We start from the raw sequence: 24,217 nt of genomic DNA, 5'->3' as shown, positions 1-24,217 counted from the left end.
TCTTTAGGATTTTATATACTATATGATATGTCATCGGCAACCAAACATTTTACTTCTTCCTTCCTTTTATTTCTTTCTCTTGCTTGATCACTGTGGTGAAGACTTTAGTATTATACTGAATAAGAGTGGTGAGAGTGGGCATCCTTGTCTTTTTCCTCATCTGAGAGTAAAAATTTTCAACTAAAAGGTTTTGAGTGTCATGTCAGCTCTAAGTTTGTCATATGTGCCCTTTATTATGTTGAGGTACATTTCTTTTATACCCACTTTGCTGAGAGTTTTTATCATGAAAGGCTGTTGAATTTTGTCAAGTGCTTTTTCTGCATCTATTGAAATGACCATATGATTTTTGTTTTTGTTTCTATTAATGTGGTATATCACATTTATTGATCTGCATATGTTGAACCATCCTTGCATCCCTGGAATCAATCCCACTTGATCATGGTGTATGATCTATTTAATGTGATGTTGAATTCAGTTTGCTCATATTTTGCTGAGAATTTTTGCATCTGTATTAATCAGGGATATTGACCTGTAGTTTCTTTTTTTTCCTTCTTGTAGCATCCTTATCTGGCTTTGGTATCGAGTAATGCTAGCCTAATAAAGTGAGATTGGAAATGTTGCCGTCTCTTTAATTTTTTGGGAGAGTTTGAGAAGAATTGGCATTAATTCTTATTTAAATATTTGGTAGAATTTATTGGGGAAACAATCCTGGAATTTTCTTTGTTGGGAGATTTTTGGTTACTGATTTAATCCTTACTCATTATTTGCTGTTCATATTTTCTGTTTCTTCATGATTCAGTTATGGTAGTTTGTACAATTCTAGGAATTTATTCATTTCTTCTAGGTTGCCAAATATGTTGGTGTATAATTGTTTATAGTATAGTCTCTTATGATTCTTTATATTTCTGTGGTATCAGTTGTAATGTCTCTTCTTTCATTTCTGATTTTATTTGGGTCTTTTCATTTTTTTTTCTTGGTGAATCTAGCTAAAGGTTTGTCAATTTTATCTTTTCAAAAAACCAGCTGTTACTTTTACTGATCTTTTCTGTTGTCTTTTTAGTCTCTACTTCATTTCTTTTTGCTCTGATCTTTGTTATTTTTCTTCTACTAATTTTGGGTTTCATTTGTTCTTTTTCTAGTTCCTTGAGGTATAAAGTTATTTTGTTTACTTGAAATCTGCCTTGCTTCTTTTGTAGGTGTTTATTACTAAAACTTCTCTCTCAGCACTGCTTTTGCAGCATCCCATATATTTTGGTATGTTTTATTTTCATTTGCATTTGTTTCAATATTTTTTTTTATTTCCCTTTTGATTTTATTCTTTGATTCATTGGTTGTTAAGTGTGTTGTTTAATTTCCATGTTTGTGAATTTTCCAACTTTCCTCTTGTTATTGATTTTTAGTTTTATATTATTATGGTTGGAAAACATACTTAGTATGATTTCGGTCTTCTTAAATTGGCCAAGACTTATTTTGTTACCTATCATATAACATATCCTAAAGAATATGTTCCATGTGTGCTTGAGAAGAATGTGTACTCTGCTGCTGTTTGATGCAGTGTTCTGTATATGCCTGTTAGGTCCGTTTGGTCTAAAGTATAGTTCAAGTCTAAAGTTTCCTTTTGATTTTTTGTTCCTATTCATTTTTGAAAGTGGGGTATTGAAGTCCTCTATTATTGTATTGTTGTCTATGTCTCCCTTCAGATCTGTTAGTATTTGCTTAATATATTTAGGTATTTGGATGTTGGGTACATATATTATTTATGATTGTTATAGCTTCTTGATGAATTGACTTCTTTATCATTATATAATGACCTTCTTTGTCTCTAGTTATAATTTTTGGTTTAAAATCTACTTTGTCTGAAATATGTATAGCCATCCCTACTCGCTTTTGGTTTCCACTTTCATGGAATATCTTTTTCTGTTCCTTCACTTTGAGCCTAAGTGTGTCCTTAAAGCTGAAGTGAGCCTTTTGTAGTTAGCATATAGTTGGGTCTTGTTTTTTAAATCAACCAGCCATTCTATGCGTTTTGTTTGCAGAACTTTATCCATTTACATTAAGATTAATTATTGATAGATAAAGACTGACTAATGCCATCTTATTAATTGTTTTCTGGCTTTATTGTAGTTCCAGTCTTCCTTTCTCTCTCCAGCTGCTTTCCTTTGTGAATTGATAATTTTTAATAGTGATATGCTTTAATTCCCTTCTATTTTTCTTTTGTGAATCTCCTGTAGGTTTTTGTTGTGTGATTATCATGAGGCTTACATTAAACTTGTTACAAATATCTACTTTATGTTGATAACAAGTTAACTTTTTTGCATACAAAACTCTACCTTTTTGGCATACAAAACTCTACCTTTTTATTCCTCCTTTCCATTTATGTCTTTGATGCCATAATTCACCTCTTTTTATATTGTGTGTTCAGTAACAAATTATTGTAGCTATAGTTACTTTGAATACTATCATCCTTTAACCTTTATGCTAGAATTAAGCGGTTAACACACCACAGTATCACAGTATAATAGTATTCTGAATTTGACTACATACTTACGTTTACTGACGTGTTTTATATTTTCATATGTTTTTATGTTACTAGTTAGCATCCTTTCATTTCATCTTGAAGAATTCCTTTCAGTATTTCTCATAAGGCAGGTCTAGTTGTGATGAACTCCCTTCAGTTTTTATTTGTCTGAGAAAGTCTTTATCTCTTCTTCATTTCTGAAGGACAACTTTGCTGGGTAAAGTATTCTTGTTTGGCAGTTTTTTCTTTGAGCACTTTGAATATATTATCCCACTCTCTCCTGGCTTAAGTGGTTTTTGCTGAGAAATCCACTGATAGCCTAATGGGGGTTCCCTTGTAAATTGCAACTTCTTTTCTCTTACTACTTTTAAGAAACTCTCTTTGTGTTTGATATTTGACAGTTTTATCATAACATGTCTTAGAGAAGATCTCTTGTCCTGTCTTGTAACTCACAGATCGTTTTTTCTGCTTGATCTAGTCTGCTGTTGATTCTGTCTGTTGCATTTTTTATTTTATTCATTGTATTCTTCAGCTCCAGAATTGTTGTTTGGTTCTTTTTTATGATTTCTGTCTCTTTGTTAAACTTTTTATTTTGTTCACATATTGTTTTCCTGATTTTGTTGAATTGTCTTTCTGTGTTTTCTTGTAACTTAGTGATCTTCCTTCAAACAGTTATTTTCAATATCTTATCTCCATGTCTTTGAGCTTGGTTACTGGGTGATTATTTTGATCTTTTGGTGGTCATATTTTCTTGATTTCTTTCATGTTCCTTGTAGTCTTCTGTTGCTGTCTTATTTACATTTTAGTCACATCCTCCTCCTGTCTTTACTAAACTGCCCTTGGGAAATAAATATCTTGCATCAGCCCTACTAAGGAAGTACGAGGCTTTCTCAGACCTTCTATGGATATAACTGCTCCATGCTTCTTGTTCCCTCTTGTGACAGAATTTGTAAGAGTGTATGGTTTCTCTCCACCCCAAAAAGCACCAGGCCAAATGCTGACTACCTTCCTGTTGCTTTCCCAAGGGCCAAACTCCAGCTCAAATTTATGGTCTGTCTCTAGCTCACAGATTCAGGTCAGCTTTCTGCATGTGCTCATTAGCCATCTTCCAGAACTGGCTCTGCCACCATCTGGAGCATGCACAGAGACCTAGCTGCAGGGTGGGGATATGTGTTGGCAAGGCACCCAGAGCACCGAGGATGCCCATGGGTTAATTGGGGGTATCTGTAGATGAGGCATCCCCAATGTCTCATGGACAGGCTTCTTGGTGTAGTTTGTGATGTAGTTGGTAGGATCTATGTCTCTTTAAAGCTGTCTGAGAGTCCTATCTGCAGCTCTCTCAGCTTTTTCCCTCCCCTACTCATACAGCTCATGACTTAGTACCCTGGATGGGGCGAGAGAGAAAGGGGATTATGGCAACATCTCATATAGCTAGGGAAGCTGGATACTCACCTACATGCTCTCAGTTTTCCTTGTGGGAGCAATCATGGGCCTAGCAGGTCTCATTTGGCACACTGAGCTGTGCCACCCTGGGGGAGGCATGACATGGGTAAAGGGAAACTTTCCCTCCAATCTTCTTCAATGCATCTAAACTCATTTTTTTTTCTCCAACAGTGTGCTGGAACTTCTTTTTTGGAAACTTGGACTTCTGCAAGGACTGTCTTATCTGCATGATTGTCCAAGACAGTGTTCTCCAGGGCCTCCTGGACCGTGGCTGAGAGTGGCTGGAGCCAGTTCACACACCATGCAGTGTCCACAGTCAGGACCAAGGTCTGTATGCCTATTATCTAATGTATGGGTGAGCGGGACTCTTCCTGGGTTCTTTGGTGTATGGTGCTAGATCCCACAGCTCCCCCAAAGGCACTTTTGTCTGTGAATGGATGCCAAATTGTTGTTGTTGATGGGGGGAATACAACGAGGGATGTCTTATTCAGCCATGTTGCTGATGTCACTTGCCCAGGAACGGTTTTAAGTTCTGGGAATAAAGGGGTGAGCCAAGGCACACTCATTCTGCCTTCATGGAACCTATAAGTTGGGGAGTTTGTGAGCTTAGTTGAGAAGACAGCTATGAATTAAATAACTACACAAATATGTGTAACATTTTAACTGTGACAAGTGCTATGAAATAAAGCAGTACAGTATTACAGCTCTGAGGTATCTTCTGAGTCTGGAAGAGCAGGAAAACTTCCTTGAGAAGGTGACATCAGAGTTAGATCTCAAAGATGAGTAGAAGTTAGCTAAGGGAAGATGGGGAGAGAGAGAGGAGAGGTTTCATCACATGGAGAGTAAGACGTGCAAAGGTCCTGGAATCAGCAGGGAGCAGGAGGCTTCTGAGGAACGCAGTATAGGCCAGTGTGGCTGGAGCCCAGGCAACAAGAGGGATGAGTGATGTGTGATGAGGCTGGAGATGCTAGCAGGCGTCAGAACATATAGGACCTTTTAGACCATGTTATAGATTCTGATTTTTTTTTAAATTGAGATTTTTGAGAAACTGCTGAAGGGTTTTAAGAAGGATAAGGTGTTGGTGGTGTTGACATGAGTATGTTTGCATTTTGAATTGTGGTCACAGCATGAAGATAGGGGAGGGTAGGTGTGGATGCTCAAAGACCTAAGTGAGGAGGGGACTGCTGTCCACCAGGTGAGGGCTGATGGCACCTTGGATTAGAGAGAAAGGGGAGTGGAGAGGGCAAGAAGTTCATGACTTTGCAAAGCTAAACTCAGTATACATTCGCCATGATGATTGTCGTTGTTATTGCTATGGTCCTTTTGCCATATGATCAGACTACTGACATTCTTCCTTTTGAGTTGGAGCCAATAGCTTTTCCTTGATTAGAAAAACTTGATGATGGTGGGAAGCCCTGTTTTCTAGATGTTTTTTCTTTGATGACCGTCACATTTAAGGGAAAATTTTCACCCAGTCCATTGAACCCATCTGGTAGGCTCTGAGAGGTCCAACAGCAGATCTCAGGTTGTTTCTAGCGTCTCTGGATTCTAAGTTTTCCAAAGAACAGTGGACCCCCTGCCAGGGAGGACCCTGGGTCAGCCTGTTGGCCTTCCTAACCTTGACATGATTTAGGTCCCGGTTCCCTATCATTTTTGGTGAAGAAGTGTGGATCTTAAATTTCTCATTTTCTTCTGTGTTACTTGAAAGGTAAAACATTTTATACTCTCTCAATTTAGCTGTGAACCTAAAACTGCTCTAAAAAGTAGTCTAGTATATTAAAAAATGTATTCCACATAATTGCAATCTGATGGGTGGCAATAACTGAGTCTCTACTCTTGAATACCTGGCTCCTTTTAATCCTCATTTTTAGTTCTAACAGTTAGTATGTGAACTTGAACTCATCTCCCTCCCACCCCCACCAGCCCCCCAAACTTGTACTCAAGTTTTGGGCTAAAAAGTTGAATATACAATTATCTAGACACTCATAAAGATATTTTGAGGTTAAAACATTATGTGCATTTCCATAAACATTCAAGTACCAGCTGTTTGTTTATTCAACAAATATTTATTAAGCACATACTAAGTGCATGGAAATGTTTAAAGATGAAAACACAAAATAGAGCTGTTCTTGTGGAACTTGCATTCTGATTATAGATGGGGTAGGGGTGGGGTTTAGACTGCAATACCTCTCTGAAATTCATACAAGCAGGGCCCTGTCCTGGGCCTTACATGTAAGAGGATCACACTTTGGCCCTATCCAGCACATCCCTCCATATTGGCCATGGTGTCCGAATGGCCAAGGGAAGCTGCTGACTTGCCTCTCTTTTGAGATCATAAACCAGGTAACTGGCACCTTGAGTTCCTTGCCCAAACCACCCTGAGCCGACTTCTAGAGAATGCACCAGCCTGTTTCATGAATCCCTTCTAGTATGACACTCTTGTGCTCCCTTCTGTGTCTGCGGAGTGGCCAGGGCCTTGTTACTTGTCTGGGAGGAGGAACTGTAGATGAGACATGGCTGAATGGGTTGGTGTATTTTGTATGTTAATATGAGGCATTTTTTCTGAGTGGGCCATTGTTCAAGGGTGGGAAGGGAAAGGGGTTGGGCCATGAGCCAGGGTTTGACCCCCCTCTCTCAGGCTGCATATTCTGGCACAGTACATCAAGCAGTCTGAGCATGGTAAATTTGAACTTGGCCTTTCATTATTAAACCTTTTTATCAAAGGTAGGAAGATAGAATGTATTTTATTTAGCAGGTTTTTTTTAGCTTGATTTATAACTTTTAAATGTTTAAACATATGTCAGTGGGCATTGAAAATCTTAGGGGTGGGCTTGTTGAACAGACGGCTAATCAATAGGTAAGCAAATACTTGAAGACAGTATTTTAGACAGTGATAAATTTGTGACTGAAGTAAGAGGGAGTTGAGAGTGAATTCGGGAGTAGCTGCTCCTTTAGATTGGACGTTGACAGTAGGCCTCTTCAAACATGGGGCAGAGAACTGAGTTGAATGAGAAGGTGCTCATTAGAAAAACCTTGGGGCAGTACATTCTGTCAAAGGAAAAGGCAGATGCAAAGGCTCTAAAGAAGAGAGGTACCTGGTGTACCCAAGGAATAGAAAGGCCAGTGTGGTTCACATATAGTAGGTCCAGGTTCCTAGCATGAGTTGGCATTCAAGAGGTCTGCAGGGGCCAGAACCCTATATAAGGCCTTGAAGATCATAGTTTGGAATATGGATTAATTTCCAGTGCAGTGAAAGCAATGGAATAATTTACACAAGGGAGCGGCATGATCTGATTTAACTTTTACAGTAACTCTGGCCACTCAGTGATGAACTTGTAGGAACGGGAATGGAAGCAGGAAAGCCATATAAGAGGCCATTGCAGTGGTCCAGTTTAATACTGATGGTGGCTTGGATAATGTTTCAGACCATGGTAGACATTCAGTGTGAAAATAATTTGGCAGAATGTGTACTTAGAACTGTTATTTTAAGTTCTGTGAAACTTCTAGCAGCTAATCACTTGTTCATTTCCTTCTGTGACAATTCCTTTTGAGACATCACTCAGCAAACTCACTAGTTTTTCAATAGTCCTCTTTAATACGGAACCACCTATGATCCTAAGAGCACTGGAAAATCAAAACAAATTATTATAAACACCATTTGACGATGGAACATAGGGAACTGCAGTAGAGGCTTAGGCTGGGTTTTGTGATGGCTCACGTGTTAACAGCTGATAACGGAAAATGATTAGTAAGGAACAGGAAAGAGTGTGAGGAAATAGCACAGTTAAATTTATTCTAATTGCATGTCAGACAGCATGAAAGCTGAAATACTTGGCTTATTAATAAAACTGTGGTATAACATGCAAGGCCTTTGCATGAGGAATGACTAAGCAATGTTTTCAGCTTTGCTATTGAATTACTATTTTTTTTATTTTTTATTTTTGCTATTGAATTATTAAAACACAGAGTGGAATTTACAAGGCCAGAAAATTTGCTTTATCCAACAAGTAATTCCTGAAAGCTTGCTGTGAGCAGACACTGAACCAGGGAATCCTGAGTAAGCTTTACGATTTGACTACTAGAAGACCACAGTTTGGTAAAGTCTTTGCATTTTAAATCTTAACTTGTTTTTCCCATTTTTAGAAAACTTATAGTTGAAAAAAATTACCCACTCTATCTTATTTAATTTTTTTTCAGGTTGCAAACTTTGAGAAAAGGGAGCCTGTGAATTTTACTAGGCTTTTCTTTAACACAGCCCCATTCCATGGATGTCTTTCATAGTTGGTTAAAATGTTCCTAGCCCAGGATTCTTTGTCTTTAGAATAAATTACTCCCTGGGTTATTTTAATGTTCTGGTCCCAGTGAAATGCAATTAACCTGTCTCTTGCTTCTCTTTGTCCAAAGTAACCAGTTACCATTAAATTAGATCTTGATTCTGTGATTGGATGGCAAAGCACTTAGATAAAAGGAGTGATGTCTGCCACAGTAGGTGTCCTTTTAAAATAACAAAGTATATATATACTTTTTGCACGTGTCAGTTTCACTGTGCTTATGTATCCTGTTAGAAACTGAGAATCTGCTTGCTTTGAAATCATTTTTTACTCGACTTTTTTAGCCTTCCACAAAAGTTGCATTTGCAAATTGCTTTTACAAATGCAACTTCCTGAAGCCCACAGTGTCAGTAATAATATTAATGATAACTAAGCCTTATTCAGTATTTATTACTAGGTCAGTGAAGGGATTTATATACATTATTTTATATAATTTTCACAATAACCTATAACATAAGCATAACAAAGGTTTTGTAAAAATATCTTCATTTTACAAAACTGGCATTGTTTGTTCACTCCCATTTTGAACAATCTCCACGTGAATGTAAACTCTAGGAAGCCAGGGGTTACATCTGCCTGTTTCTCTATTATACTCCAGTAGTTTGCATGACACCTGATCCACAGCCAATGATTAGTAAATATTTAACTGCATTCTTTTTTTTTCTTAACATCTGTATTGGAGTATGATTGCTTTACAATGGTGTGTTAGTTTCTGCTTTATAACAAAGTGAATCAGCTATACAAATACATATATCTCCATATCTCCTCCCTCTTGCGTCATTGGCAGCCAGAGGTTAAGTGGCTTGCCCAAGGTGATAAAGCTAGTGTCGTCCTATCTTACTCCAAAGAGTGTGTTCTTAGTGAGCTTGATACAGTTTCAAGGAAGAGTTCATTGGCCTGCTGGGTTGGATATTAGGAATTCCTTATATCATTTAGATTTATCTAATGATGGTACAGCTCAAGATCTGCTACACTTGGTATTAGCTCATTTGGGAAAATTTTATTCTCGGATAAATAGCATCAGGCTCCTATTAAACACTAATGGCATACTTTGAAGCTTGTCCTTTTTTTTTTTTTTAATTAATTCATTCATTTATTTTGGCTGCATTGGGTCTTTGTTGTGGTGCGCGGGCTTTCTCTAGTTGCGGCCAGCAGGGGCTACTCTTCGTTGTGGTGCACAGGCTCTAGGCACGCAGGCTTCAGTAGTTGTGGCACACGGGCTCAGTAGTTGTGGCTCACGGGCTCAGTAGTTGTGGCTCACGGGCTCTAGAGCACAGGCTCAGTAGTCGTGGCGCACGGGCTTAGGTGCTCTGTGGCATGTGGGATCTTCCCGGACCAGGGCTCGAACTCATGTCCCCTGCGTTGGCAGGTGGATTCTTAACCACTGGGCCACCAGGGAAGTCCTGAAGCTTGTCCTTCTTACCATAGTGATGTTTTCCCATCATGTTCCAACTTAGTTCTAAAGGAAGTAACTGAACAATGAGTGTAAAGTTCCTCTTTCTCATATTACCCATATAAAGTTATTAAGTTTTTCTTAGGCTCTAATTAAAGTCCTCCTGTCCCAACCTCAGTGAGTTTAGAAATAGCAAATTCTCCTTTCCAGGCAAATTATTAATCCTGACATCATTGTTCAGACAGCAAGCTTTGGGTTGATTTCACATTTCCTGCTGAATTGAGTTCCAACTTCTCTGATGGGCTTCCTTTTCTCACACACTTTTCCAAACCCTGAAATCTAATTATATCTTCTGGTCTCACTCCCAGAAAATTCTACTGATACTCTATAATGCAGGGAGACTGGAGGGCTGGCTCTACCTTTAACATACTCTGGGATCCTCTAGATCTGTACGTTTGTGTGAACTGGTATTACCACCACCATGCCTTTTTTCCTGCATCTCCGTTTATATGAAGCTTGCTCTCTCCCTTGGGCAGAACAGAGGCAAACTCTCCTTTTGCAGCTTGTGTCTTCCTTATGGCTGTCTCCTGAGGACCAGACTGTGAGGTACAGTACACCCCCTCAAGGTGTGGGCCTTTCATGACAGGGACTGAGGCTCCATCTCTTTGAGGGCCCAAAGCAATGCCCGCTTCATAGCGTGAACAGAAGGGTACACGGCAGAGTGTTCTGTTTTCTTCCTCATTCTCCCTGCAACCCTTTGTTCTTTCTTTGAAACCACTTTCTACCCCGAAGGGGCAGGACCCTGAGTATCAGTTGAGGAGGATTTAGATTCTTTTGGATTGGAGCATCTACATAAAAACAAAATTTCTCTTGCTTATATTAAACATCCCTTTACTCTGCCCCAGTGAAGACCTTCCTCCAAGGAAAGGGTCAGGGGGAAGGAGAAAAATGGGTTCTTCAAATGTAAACTCTGTGGTTATTGTTATAATGTGTTGGAGGGTATAGATATAATCCATTACCCAAAAGAAAATGGTACATACTAATTCTTGATTTTTCCATTAAATAATTTGTCAGTCCATTTGACTAGGCACCATGGAGTTCACTTCTTTGTCTGATAGTCACCTTTTTTCAGTGTGTTAGTCCTTTTGTTTTCTTTCACCTCCCTGAGGGTCTTAGTTCCATATTGGGGAGGTACTTCCAGGCCTTCCCCCACGTGTGTCGCAGGAGTAGGTTCTTAATAGTCTCTAGGGTGAAACACAAAGACAAACACATCTTCCTTTGGATAATAAAGAATTTTTCACAAAATAATTTTGATGAAAGATCTAGAATGTAAGATCCATAAAAATACATGTGCTATGTGGACAGGACCTTATTAGCTCATTATGGGATTATCAGTACTTAGTAAGTGCTCAGGACTTACTTGTTAAATGTATGAATAAATAAATGTGTTAGAGTTCTGAGATGTCTTTGCCCCTCTTCTCTGTTTACAGTACTGAATGAGGGGTGAGAGTGGAGGAGGATGCAAGACAAGAAAGTCTGGGACAGGGAGAGAAATTCTCATCCTGCTGCAAATAAAAATGAGAGGAACTGACTTTTTAACGCTTCTTTAGTGTTGCCAAACCTGCCTCTGTTAGGGACCTCTCTTATTTTTCCTTCAAATAGAGCATGTGGAATTTAACCTGTCACAGTGTCATTTTGAAAGGCTTTGCTTTTTGAGGACAAGGGACTCAAGCCTTGTCCCGTCTGTTTTGTCTATAGTAAATTTAATAGCAAGATACAAGCAGTACCACAGAGACTTAACCTACCAGCAATTTGAACCTCCTGATCACCATCCTTGGTTAATATTTTATTCAGAGAACTCTCAGTAAAATTTTCCTGTCTTGTGATGAGGTCCATGAAACGTTTTTTCTTTGGGCTTCTTGAAATCATAGCTGAAAGCTCAGCCGATGTAAAACATTTCCATCACTTTTGGCATTATCTGATTTGAATTTTTCAATACCCCACCTACTTTGCTCTAAACCCATAGCTCAGATGCTTTAGTGACGAAGTATATTGTATTGTGCATATGTCCCTGGACAGAAAGGGGAACTTTCAAATTGTTCTGAGAACATGTGGAGGGAAACAGAAGTTTGGCCTTCACCAGTAGAAGCTAAGATCAACCAATCCATGTAGCTTCTCATGTATATATTCAAAGAGCTTTTGCAAATTTTCCTAATACATTTACCTGTTTCTTTTTGTTGAAGCTATTACATAGTTGAAGTGCAGCTAAAATATTCCTTCCACGAAATAATGTCTGATTTCATTTTTTTTTCCTCCTCTGTATCTTATTGTTTTCCCCCTTCTGTGATTTATGGCTTGAACTTGAGAAAATTTCTGTCTATGTCTTATCTTCCCTACTATGTTCCAAGCTACTTAAGAACAGGGAATACTTCTTTTACAGTTTTTAAATGTCTCCAATACATACATATATATTGAGGGCCATTAAATTTGTTTTCTGGGCCTAATTTGGGTGACTCAGCACACCAGTGAATGCAGGGCTAGGAGGTGAAAAATTTGCCTTGAGGAGGAGAGTCATAGGTAAGCCTATACATTTACCAGGGTTGGAGATCTGATCCTTTTGGTTCAGGTGCTCTGGACTCAAAGAATGACCTTGTGTAAACTCAAGACTCCCCCTGTCCCAAAGCTAATGGGGAGTGTACAGTATTCTTCAGTCTGCTCTTTGTCTGAAAGCACAAAGTCTGGTGTGTGTGTGTGTGCGTGTGTATGTGAGTGTGTTGTGTTAAAGGACTTGAAACAGCCATATCTAGGCACGAGTGGGACTCAGGGCTGGCCGTAACCACTAGCCATTAGCTGTCCTTCCCAAACAGGCTATTAATGGTTCTAGAACTCTGCTCTGTACCTGCATTTCAAACTAAAGGCACACTCTTATGATAGGCCAGAAGGACTTCCATCATTTGGCCCTAATTTTTCACTTTACCTGTTCCTTGGACCAGTTTCCCTTCTATATATAACACCCCAGAAATATTGGCTTGCTTTCTGTTCCCTGGCACATCAAGGTATTTCCCACTCGGAATCTTCAGACGGTCCTGTGATTTTTTCCGGTACTGCTACTCACTCCCTGTTCCCCATCCTGTTCATGCTTTACCTGGCTCACTCTTCTGTCTTTTAGATCTCAGTTCAAATGTGATTTCTTAGAGAGGATGGCCTTGCCACCCAAATCTAAATCATACAAATTTTATTCCACCTGTTATTCCTGTTTATAGTTTTTCCTTTATTTTACACTCTCACAATGTAAAACCGTGCCAATTCATTTTAGATAAAATTCCTCACTAAGGTCAAGAACTGAGATTAGCTGCTATATTGACAAGGTCCTGCATGATGCTTGGTACGTTGTAAATGTCACTAAATATTTTTTTAAGCGTGTGAACTACCAAGGAAGACTAAGTAATGATTGGCGCCTAAACTATACAGGCCAGAGGAAGGGGTTGTTTGTTCCTGGTATAAAATTTAAATGATGCATCTAAAAGAAATTTATGCAGAGAGTTTTCTCTTCCCTATAAACATCGATGTACGTTTTTTACAGAGATTGGGTGGAGTAATTTAAAAATGATAAATGTATCTCCAGATTTTTTCCGTGCTGCTTATTCACTCTGGTAGGCTATCCCTGCCACTGTCACTTCCTTTTTTACTCCCTTTTCACATTCCCCATCTTTTAATTTGGTACATTCCGTTTATCTTCTAGATCACAGTTTAAACTTGCATAGACTCAGGGAGACATTCCCTATCCCTAAATTAGGCTAAATCCTTTGCTATGTACTCTTAGAGCACTCTAAAAAGCCCTTGACTGGCTCCTGAGAGATAACATTTAAGCCCTTGGAATATCCTGCCTGATAAGAGTATCTTTGTACACCTGAGGCCTTGGGCCACAGCAGATAGTTTATGCTAACAATGAGATTCACAGGGCGGCCTTGAGCAGTATTGTGTCAGCTTGACCTCTAAAGGGGCAGGAGAGGTCACTGAGTAACCAGTGTCAGTGTTTCCTACCTATGTGATTGACCTCCAATAATAAACCCTGGACAGCAGGCTTAGGTGAGCTCCTTGGTTGGCGATATTTAATGCCTGTTGTCACACATCATTGCTAGGAGAATTAAGTGCTGTCTGTATGACTCCACTGGGAGAGGACAGCCAGAAGCTTGTGCCTAATCTCTGCTGAATTCTGCTATATGAGTCTTTTTCCTTTGCAGATATCAATCTGTATCCTTTTTCTGTAATAAACCATACCATGAACATAACAGCTTTTCTGAATTCTGTGAGTACTTCTAGTGAATCATTGAAACTGAGGGTGGTATGGGGACCCCAAACATAGTCTGTTACTTGTCTAACATGCCAGACATCTATTAGGGGCAAGATTTACAGTGATGAATGAAGTAGACATGAGTCCTTTCTTCATGGGTGTATCAGCTGATGTTGGAGAACCCAAATTACAAACAAATAAGCGGACAAATAGATAAATACAAATAAAAAGTAAGTCCTATGAACAAACGAGCAGAATAAAATAATAGTGTTGTAGGAGAGTCTGTGTTTTTTTGCCACACACAAACTCTGTAAGAGCGACTGTGTGTGTGCATTTAATTTACCATTTATCTTCAAAGTGTAACAGGTTCCTGGCAGAGAATAGACACTCAATAAATGCTTGTAAACTTAAATCGAATACCTACTCCCTTTCCCACAGCTGTCCTTTTCCTTGCTGAAATTTTCCTGAGCAAAGTAAATTAAATTTAGGATGGTAAAATGTACAGAGCATAGCTAGATTACGTATTAAGCACGGTGTGTGTGGGTGTGTGTCTGTGTGTGTTTGTGTGTGTGTTTCCTCTTATAGAGAGAAGGCTAAGCTGACTTTTGAGAATGAAAATCTCTAGTTTGCTGATTTGGGTTTTGAAAATTTTGTTGTTACTTCTGACTAGTCATAAGTAAATAACTTTATATGGGAAAATCCATTTACTGATTTAAGAATAAATTCAATATGAAGATAGCTGCAAGTGTTTCATTGCATGAGTATTATGTAGTGTTAAACATGCAAAATACTTATTGTGCTTTGAAGACTACATAAGGCAGCATCAGATTTTTCTTTGAATCCTAATATCTAACATGCACTGTATGTTGAGTAATTTCTACATCTTAAACTCTGTGTTAAGAGATTAAGAGATTTTATGAAATCATCATCTTTTTAACAGGTTGAAACATACCACTTCTTTATTCCTCTAAGATGTTTTTTTCAGCACTGGGTTCTGGATACTCTCATCTGTGTTTATTGTGCACATTTCAGAGCTGAGGCAAGTGTAAACACTGATCATGTTTGTTTATAGATCCTTTCTCAAGGAACTAGGCTATACTGCATTCCTTCAGATATCTTTCTGTGATAGTGGGCCATGTTAGAAGTTACCAAATAAATGGTGCCATGTGGAAATTTAAATACTGTAACAATAGTGATATAATGTATTGTTTGGCAGTTGAAATATTATGATGGAACATTCTCCATGGTTGTGTTGCTTGACCAAAGATGAATTTCTCCTTCCTTTTAGAAGTGCTAACACTAAATGCAAGAATATGTGATGGAGGTGGCAGTGGTGGTCAAGGATGTCTGTGTGTGTGTGTCAAAGGACATGAGTGATGGATTAACCAGAGATACCTGAGAGCTTTTTTATGAGGTGTTTGCCTATGCTTGTGGGTGGATGTGCTGGGTATAATATGATCATTTTAAAGAAAATCACATGGTTGTTATTTATGTTTTTCTTAAAGTAGAAATATTAATTATTTTCATTGTATATACTTCACACTTGAACGGGGACGAATGATTGCAATATGACATAATAGGAAGAGTATGAGCTTTGGATTCAGATGACCAAAAGTTTTAAATCTAACCATAAAACTTAGTAATTGCATGAACTTAGGAAAACAACTTTGCTTCTATGGCCTCAGTTTCTTCATCTGTAAAATAAACATAGGGCAATTTGACAGCCGAAAATGAGGAGTCTTAGCTTAATTTAAAGGTCTGATTTTATATTTGTAAAGTACTTAATATCTTTCACAACACTTTCACATGTTGGTTTTTTTTTAATTCACATGCTTCTTCAATCATCTCCTATTCACCTTGTTTATGACAGAGAGATTCCACCATTGGGCTATGGCAATGGCTGAACACATGACACCACAACACTGGACAGATGAGATTGACAGCAGTTAATTAGTCACATATATAGGAAGGATGATACTGTGCCATGCAGGGCCACACAGGGGTTGTATTTAGGAACAGAATGAACAACCAGGGGCTGTGGGCAGCAAGGTTTGTAGCACCAAGAGGGTGAGGTGACCTCTTGTTCCAGCAGGAGGATGCGGTTGGCATGTTTGAATAATTTCATGGGATGGCAGGGAACTGAAATATGCTACTTAGGGATAAGCAGGGGCTGTGCCTGGTTCCCTTGGTAAGGAAGGTTGTTTAGCTAGGGGACCTTACCCACAGGATCAGAATGGGGAGGGAAACTTGGAGTTAGGCCAGATGAAGCCCTCCTGGTTTCTCCCAGATGTCAAGGTAGCACGTAACGTTGGACTTTAATTTTAGGCCTTAAACCATGCATGCTTTCTGTCATAAGACTGTGAAATAGGTAATGTTGATGCAAAATTTTGAAAATTTTGATAATCATAGAGGTGGTTACATATTGTCATATTTAAAAAACAATGAGCTAAAAGATGAGAGTTAAGATTATCTGTGTGTGAAATATTGTGTGTGAGTACATGTAAGTTTAGATATCTTTGTGCATGTAAGTGCCTTGATATTTAAGAAAAAATTGTTCCTTGGTTCATCCAGTAAAATAAGATTTATCTTCACAGTTGCATGGGGTTAAGAGTCTTGAGAAAGTGAAGGTAGACTTTGACCAACGAAATAACTTAACAACTACTACAATCCTATGTCTTCTCACACCAAACTTTGCTTAAAAACCTTTCATGGTTTTCCTCTGTTCTCAGAGTAAAGATGAAAACCTTAACAAGGTCTACAGGACCCCATATGGTGAAGACTTTCTTCACTTTCTTCACTCCATTTACACTGATCTTCCTTTAACTATGTCTACTTTCCGTGCTCACTCCAACCACAGAGCTTTGTCCATATTTCCCCACATGCCTCTCCTTCCGCTGGTCCTAAATCCTCTTAGTTAACTTAATCTCATCCTTTTTGTCTGCTTGAATGACATTTCCTCTGGGAATCTTTTCCTGGTATGTAGGTTAAACTATGTCTCCTATCTTAAGCCCCTAAAGCACTCTGTATTTTTCCTTCCTAAGACTTACCACAACATTACATTCATTTATTTGTGTGATATTTAATTACTGATTTGTTTACAAGTCAACCTTTGAAGGAAGAGAAATGTAAAGTAAAATTGAAGTATCAGGGTCTAAGTTGAGCCATTGGGTAATGGCTTGTTTCTAGAGGATCACATTAGCCAATTCAGGAAAAGAAAAAAATCCATCAACAATTTGTAGAAATGGTAAGGTGGCTTTTTGAAATGACTGTTCACGTCCAGTAGATATTTAGAAGGCCATACCAGTAGCCTTCTGTCAACTCAGCATGGTTAGGCATGGTGAGTATAATAGTTTTGAGATTACTATCAAATTAACTGACTTAGCAGTCTCAGGAGTGAATTCTGAACTTTCTGATTATGTTTCTGCAGTGAGGAACAAGTTTCTGCAGGCATCCCAGCCTAGGGCATTAGAGAAGCTAGGGCAGGAAGTGAGAGGGTCCCAGTCCAGTTTGGAGGTGAAGAGCCATGACTGTATCGATGACTGGATTAAGAGATGAGGCAGAGAGGATTTGAAACAATGCCCAGCATGTCCAGTTCTGATCTTACACTAATTTTATAGAAAAGAACAGTTTTCCTTCCTCTGTGGCTTGTTGTCAGTTTACCATGAGCAGAGTATCTGCTGACCTTTGACACCAAAGTAGAAATGTAAGTTTTGTATTACAAATTGATATACAGTAAGTCCCCTACATATGAACGAGATCCATTCCAGGAGTGCGTTCGTTAAGTCCAATTTGTTCGTTAAGTCCAACAAAGTTAGCTTAGGTACCCAACTAACACAATCGGCTACATAGTACTGTACTGTAATAAGTTTATAATACTTTTCACATAAATAATACATTAAGAAAACAAACACAAAAATAAAACATTTTAAATCTTACAGTACAGTACCTTGAAAAGTACAGTAGTACAGTACAACAGCTGGCATACAGGGGCTGACATCAAGTGAACAGGCAAGAAGAGTTACTGACTGGAGGAGGGAGAGGAGGTGGGAGATGGTAGAGCTGAAGGATCGTCAGCAATAGGAGACAGAGGGGAAGCTGCAATTTCACTTACGCCTGACACTGATGGAATGCATGTTCGCATCTTTGAAAGTTCGCAACTTGACGGTTCATATGTAGGGGGCTTACTGTATTGCTTTGTTTCTAGAATTTATTCACTAAGCTTTTGAATACTGTGAAAAAGACATTATGGAGGGAGATAAAACTTAAATGGTTGAAAACATTTTCTTATGTATTTAAGCCAGGAAATATAGAGAATACCATAGTATAGAATTTATTGTAGGTGATGGGGAAAGCTTTAAAATAGAAAAAAACCAAACCAAAACACACATAAATGGATAATTTCTGCTCTTTATACACCAGAATTCTTTTCATTGCAGGACCCAGAAACCCAGCAAAGACTAGTTTAAATAAGGAAGGGAAATATATTTTGTCATATGTCTGGGAAATCCAGGATGTAGGACTGATCTACTCGCATTTAGTCCAACTGCTTAACTAATGTCATTAGCATTTTTCTTTTCCTTCCTCCATCTCTCAATTTTGGTACCTTCTATGTTGGTCACATGCTGTGCTTTTCAAATGGTCTTTCTTTATGTAGCCGGGGAAAAAATGATGGCCAGCAGCTCTAGCTTCACTTTGGCCTTAATGCTTTTATTTCACATAACATTTATTTTATTCCTTAATAAAACAAAATGTTTACTCTTAAATGTGGACAGATAAGTCCAGCTACAACTTAGTATCTACCAATAAAAATATAGATCATAAGAACTCTTCTTCCACGCTATCCTAGACTTACACCTATGACTTTGAGCATAATGATTGACAGACTTGTGTCACATGAACACTCTGACTTCACAGTTTCATGAAAATCGTATGGACTAAAGGAGGGATGTTGAGATAAAACAATATATATGCATTACAAGTGCTGAGCTTTAAGTTTAGGCTGTATTAGGAGAGAAAATGTATGCCTAGTGAGTATGCTTTGTTCGATTAATGGAAAATTAAGTTCATCTATATGGGAATGAAGTTATATATTGAACTAACCAAGGCTGCGAGTTATATATTGAACTAACCAAGGCTTACATTAGGGATGCTTCCTAGAATATCATAAGAATATTAAATATTAAAGTATAAAAAGAAGCTACTCTAATGCCTTTATTTTACAACAAAGAACAACTGAGATTCAGAGAAAAGAAGTAACTTTTTCAAGGGTATATATAGAATATCGTTGGCATGCATGTTGAGGAAGGGTGGGAAAGCGTAAAGGCAGGAGCCAGTAAACAAATTTGTGGAAGTGAGTGAGATTAACTTTGCATTTCATGAGGCTCATAAAATGGAGAAGGACTAATTAATAAAATACATACTTGATGCTTAAAATTTACAAAACTTCAGTATCAGATTTTTGAATTTTTAAAAAATTTGGTTCAAACAATGTTTTTCTCATTGTAGAAGCAGTAAAGACATGCTGCAGAAAGTTATAAATGATATAAATATAAAATATATAAGTGTATCATAATTATCCCAGTTGTAATTAATGAATTATATATATAGTATATATTAAATAAAATATGTACAGAGACTCAGATATATGTACTATATAAAAATATATTTTCCCACTGAATAGTTTTTTCCCAGTTATTTTACTATTATAAACAGTGTTTCAAGCACACTTCTGTAAGTAACTCTCTGTGCAAGTTCTTAATTATTGCTTAAGAAAAATTTATGAAAGAATTTCTAAGACAAAGAGAGTCTAATTATTTAAGAACCTTGTTTTTATTTTTAAGTAAAATTGGAAGTAAAGTATCTTTATAGCCTTTATTTTTTGCAGAAAAGCAAAGAAAAAGAAAAGCCAGTTCATTTAATTCCTTACTCTTTTAAAAGCAAGACATATCTTTAGCAGCAGTGGTCCTGTAACATTTATGTTTTGTTCAAGGGTAATCAACTGAAATGGATGTCTCTGAAATTAATATCCCATCGAGAGCACATTTCATAGCAGGTCTTAAGGATTTCAGTGCAGCTAATGACCTTTTACATTTGTCAAAATTTATTTATGAGTTTGAAAAGTAAAAACATTTGGTTGTACGTTCAACCAGTAAAATAGGAAATCTAGTATTTAATAGATATTGAATAAGACACTGAAATCTTCTATAAACGTGGATTTTTCAGATTGTTATGCAGTAATCAAAATACTGCTCATAATTACTTCAGTCGATATTTTAAATAATTGTATTTAAACAATTGCTAGATGTTGGAATGTTTTAAAAATTCAGTGCCTGGCACATTGCTTTATAAATAATGGGTTTTTAATACTTATTTGAATGAATGAGTGAATGAATGAATGTAGTCTTTCCCAATTTTACATTAACAAGTTATGTACATTATATATAATTCTTATTCAAAATTCATAGGTTGAGGGAGTAAATTCAAATATAATAGGTTTAAAACTATAAATATTGATTATTCTGATAGCAGATAATCAAAGAGGCAATTGACCTATGGTATATCCAAATTTGCTGCTTCTTAGCAGCAAATGTATATGTGTACGTATACCTATATATGTATATACACATTTTTGACACATAAAATAACCAAATGAAAGGTGTAGGATCATGCCTACTGAAAAAAGCCATTGGTAACTCATTTTATATTGTCTTTCTGAGTCCCTGTTTGAGATAGTCAATTAGATGCAATGTCAGCAGAGCCTCTTGCTTGGGAATCCAAGAAGTTTTAAAATAATTTTCTTAGGAGCATGAAACTATCAACCATAGAAGCCCATAAAATTCTGAGAAGGCCACATGGAAAGTGACCTGACCTGTGAGAGTAATCTAATACCAACTCTTACTGTTTGGAAAAAAGGCACAGTTGTTTTAAGGAGAATGAAAGACCCCTGGAGATGCATGTAAATTTATTTTTTTCATTGGAGTCTATTTTCAGGCCTAATAACCTATATTTAGAACTGTTTTTAAATGCCAATTAGCTTTATTAAATTGGCATGTGGCTTCTGGGAGTCTGAAATGAGAAACAGTTAAAAACGCCAGTGAGCTTTACCCAGAGAGCTCAAGTTTCAGGACCATGGACAACGCATATCCCTCCAACCAGCCTGTTCATAAGTGTCTTCTCTTGTTGGCAAAAGAGGGTGCGTAAGGTTGTGTTGCTGGAGTGGTATCAGTGCTCTAAGTGAAGAGAAATGCCTCATGGTTTGTGCTTTGTCCACGTTGGATTGACACAGCCTCTGCATACCCTTTGGGCAGAACACATTTGAATATTTTGAGACTTTTTAATACGTTTATATTCCACAATGAAAGATGTCATTTATTCAACAAATGTTTGTTAAATATCCACTGTATGAAAGGCATGGAGATAAGCAGAGATGAATGAAATAGATGTGGCTTCTTTCATTTCGACTTGGTCACTGAGCATACTATGTTATTCATATAGTGACTGTTTCTTCTCTCTCTCAAGATACATTGTTTCTTAAAGGCAGAATGTCTGCTCTATAATATTCAGTCCTTTATAATATTTGCAGTGTTAGAATGCTCTGTGTTTTAAAATAGGCTATAAGCATATGAAAGTAATATTGTAGAGTCAAAAGCTCAAGATTTAGAGCCAGACTTGAGTGCGAATTAACTAATGCTATTTGGTAATTATGCACTATGTTTGGGAATAACACTTATCCTCTTTGAGCCTTAATTTCCTCACCTGTAAAATGAAGATAATGATGCTTATTTTGTAGTGTTGTAAGAAATAGAGTACATATCTATGTCTTCTCAGTATATGATAATTCCTTGAACTAACTTTATTAATTTGAATGAATAATGTCATATAGATATTTTTACTTTCAGGGGAGGTCTTCTGGGACTTTCAAAATTTTAAGTGTATTTGAGAGATAATATTTCTTTACAGATTTTATAAAAATTAAAACATAAAATATATACTTTGTAAGAATAATAAGGAAGAAAATTACCCATGCTTTTGCAATCTAGTTTAAGGTAACTGATGTTGACAATTTTGTAAACACTTTTTCATACTTTTTCTAGTATTACAATAAGGCTATATGTACATTATAGAGGGATTTCATCTTTTAAAATAGAATTATTCTCTAATTTCCTTTTTCACTTAACAGGTGTAACTTGGAAACTTTTCATATTTATATACATAATTTTTTCCATAACTGCATTATGTCCTACAATTATGGAACTTATTCATATATTCCTCTCAGAGAATAAAGGGTTTTCCTTTGCTATTTCAAATACTGCTGCTATACATCATCATAAGATCATATTAAATACTTTCCCATTTTGTCAAAACAATATTAAGTCACTAAAGCTGGGAGGAGTGTGAGAAAGTGTCTTTAATGTGCTAATGCTGATGGCCATGATATTAACAACACCCTCATTTTCAACAATGACCATTAGAGTTAATGATGTTTCTGAATTACAGTGAGTTTTGGTAGACGAATGCATGCACGAGTAGATAGCGTAATCAGTACCTAGAGTTTATTAATCAAATTCATAGACACTGCTTTAAAAACTAGTTAGTGACAAGAGTCAGGCTTTTAATTCTTAAGGATATCATTAAGTATGGTTGTTTGGAGTGAATGTTGATGAATGCTCTTTATTAATTGAGTTTATTTAAGGATACATATGCACAAGTGCATATAATTACTGTCATACTAAGTGATATATAATAAGTGCCAATTGATTCATATTTTTATGTATTATGTATGCTCTAATATTTTTATTTATCTTGTTTTGCCCTTTAATTTCATAATGTGTCATTGAAATTTTTAAGATTTAGCAATAAAGATTTTGTTCGACACCTGTGGCAGACATCTATTTGACAGTCCCATGGATGTAAAGATGAGACTGGGATAACACGAGGCTGGATTCAGAGAGCCTCACTCTGACTCTTAGTCCCTACAAGTTACTCATCCTTTATGACTTTACAGACCAGGAAGGAACTTTAGGAATTTTTAAACAGCTTTATTGACGTACAATTGACATATGATAAACTATACATATTTAAAGAGCACAGTTTGAGAATGTTCTATATATATATGAAAATATCACTGCAGCAATGATAATGAAAGTTTATTTGTGCATCTCTGTACTCTCTCCCTTACACACTCCCTGACCCTCTTGTCTCAGTAACCACTAATCCGCTTTCCTTAACTATAGATTAGTTTGCAGTATCTATAACTTTATATAAATGAAATAATACAGTATGTAATCATTTCATCTGTTTTTAAAAAATCTGCATAATTATTTTGAGTTTCTTTATCCTTTTCCATGTATCAGGAATTAATTCCTTTATTTTGCTAGGTAGTATTCCATTGTATGCCTGTATCACAGTTTGTTTATCCTTTCGTCTTGTGATGGACAATGGCTTGTTTCCAGCTTTTGGCTGTTACAGATAAATCTGCTGTGATCATCTGCGTACTTATCTTTGCATGAATATGTTTTAAATTCTCTTGGATTGGATTGGAATATCTGAATTATATGGTGGACACGTTTCACTTTTCCAGAAACTATCAAATTATTTTGACTACGTTGACCCATCTTACATTCCCTCCAGTTGTATATGAGAGTTCCAATTTCTCCACATCCTTGCCAACATTTGATGCTGTCAGTCTTTTTAATTTCAGCCAATTTAATAAGTGTGTAGTGATATTTACTGTTGATCAATAATTAAGACCTGATGGATTCACCACTGAGTTTAGGTTCGATTTAAAGATCAGAATATTCTAATGGCATTTAAAGTAGTCCGAGACATAGATAAAGATGAATTGTTTCCCAATTTATTTTGTGAAAACTAAAATTGCTTTAATAACTATAAATACATAAACATCTAGTATAAAGATGAAACTAGAGACCACTTTCATCCTAAATATTGAGCAGAATTCTTGATAAAATATTAGCAAATGGTTCAGAAATGTGTCAAAGAATAATAGACTGTTATAGAGTTTATTTAAGGAATGCAAGTTTATTTTAATATCTAGAAATAATTATTGTACATTGTATTAACACATTAAGGTAGACAATTTATATCAATACGTATGAAATGTATCTGACAAAATTCAACAACGTTATTTCTTCACATGCAACTCCTATATATAAGTAATTTATCCAAAAAATATACTAATAAAATATGATATAGACCTCTTTTCCAAAGACAAAAGTATG

The 24,217-nt window shown here is 36.9% G+C and overlaps 1 long non-coding RNA gene across 1 annotated transcript in view; it reads left to right on the top strand.

Moving 5' to 3' along the window:
- The window catches only part of LOC309622727, a 428,773-nt gene extending 412,421 nt beyond the window's left edge, over positions 1-16,352 (top strand). The window contains exon 12 of the long non-coding RNA XR_014241076.1: positions 4,133-16,352. This is a non-coding gene — a long non-coding RNA (uncharacterized lncRNA). The remainder of the gene's footprint in view (positions 1-4,132) is intronic.
- Positions 16,353-24,217: the final 7,865 nt, after the last annotated feature.

The sequence above is a fragment of the Balaenoptera borealis genome (genome assembly GCF_965194805.1).
Source record: "Balaenoptera borealis genome assembly, chromosome: 2".
Taxonomy (NCBI): Eukaryota; Metazoa; Chordata; class Mammalia; order Artiodactyla; family Balaenopteridae; genus Balaenoptera; species Balaenoptera borealis.
The sequence above is the reverse complement of the archived record's forward strand: the minus strand, read 5'-3'. Positions and strand labels throughout refer to the sequence as shown.